At 39.3% G+C, this 1,327-nt stretch overlaps 1 long non-coding RNA gene across 1 annotated transcript; it reads left to right on the top strand.

The window, feature by feature from the left end:
- Positions 1–86: 86 nt before the first annotated feature.
- On the top strand, positions 87–1,306 carry LOC111670202 (uncharacterized). The gene is made up of 3 exons (XR_002761843.2): positions 87–305; positions 737–809; positions 1,057–1,306. It is a non-coding gene; the product is annotated as an uncharacterized LOC111670202 (long non-coding RNA).
- Positions 1,307–1,327: the final 21 nt, after the last annotated feature.

Raw genomic sequence — 1,327 nt, 5'->3', positions numbered from 1 at the left:
CACTTGAGGTCAGTGTTTCACTGGTGGATGCTGCGTGTTACACCGACCATCTGAAATCATGCCGGCTGCTGAACGTTGAATTGGAAATCAGGCTTGAACAGTCAAGAGAGAAGCGAACGGCTTGTAATAGTTTTGACATAGTTTTATTCCTGGTTACAGCGCTGAAAGATGGAAAATAACTGTCTCCTGTCGCGGTCGTGCATCTGCCTCTTTCCTGCTTAAGTGGACAGTTTAATTAATGTATTTGGTTACACAGATGTGTAGCTACACACTTCTATGAGATGTTGATGGGTTTGGATGTTCAGGTACGTAGATGATGGCACTTCACAGCACTGGTTTATCTGTAGTGTCTCAGTCATTCCTGTTTTTGCAGCGTTGTTGCAGCATATATCACGAGTTGCTGATGACCAGTTCAGACTATGTTCCTGTTTAGAAATGTATTTTTTTCTTCACTGGGTTTGCCTCACATCGTCATAAATCTTGAAACATTTTCTCCGTTTTCGAACAGCAGAACCAGAAACTGTCAACTCTGTAACTCTGCAAGTTTCCTGCATGTTGATGAGAAAGCTGATAAACAAAAATGGTGGTAGTTTCTAAAGCTGGCACTTGAGGCTAGTTGCTATTTTAACTTAGTCTCACTCACTTTCTAACAGTAATGTACCAGAGCAACTTCCTAAATTGAAGACTGCTGTATTGTATTGTGAGGTACTTTTCTTATTTTCTTCAACACTTGTAGTTGTGAACAATGAAAACTTGCGGCAAATCCCCTTTTCTGCCACTGAAGTTGATTTACATCACATTACTCCCAGGTAAGATGAAGTGTTTTAAACATTTGCAATTTTTTTGAATGCCTGATTACAGTGCAGATTTATATATAGGTTATTTGTGTAGAATAATCATAGCTGGCTAAGATTGATTTTAAATAATTTAGGATCACTGTTTTTTTAACCTCAGTTGTGAAAATTCAGCTTTAACACAATTTACCAACACAGTTTAGAGACTGAGAATACAAACAGTTCAACAAGACTGCACATCATATCAACTTATGTTTTTCAGTTCTGGAGGCACAAGGAGTCAATGTCTGGCCTGAAGTGACTGGATACCTCGGGCATGATGTCACCCTGCCATGCCAATTGATCGCAGCAAAAGAAAATGCCAATATTACACAGGTTCAGTGGGATCTCCTGCAACCAGAAGGAAAATCTATCACTATTATTGTTTTTAGTAGCCAGTTTGGGGTGAACATTCATCAACCTTCTCTGAAGGAGAGACTGGAGATTACTGAACAATTGCTGCTAATTAAAAACGTTGAAATGAGAGATGCAGG

Source organism: Seriola lalandi, unplaced genomic scaffold, assembly GCF_002814215.2.
Source record: "Seriola lalandi dorsalis isolate HSWRI2012SDOR001 ecotype SW California unplaced genomic scaffold, Sedor1 jcf7180002005625, whole genome shotgun sequence".
Classification (NCBI taxonomy): domain Eukaryota; kingdom Metazoa; phylum Chordata; class Actinopteri; order Carangiformes; family Carangidae; genus Seriola; species Seriola lalandi.
The sequence above is the reverse complement of the archived record's forward strand: the minus strand, read 5'-3'. Positions and strand labels throughout refer to the sequence as shown.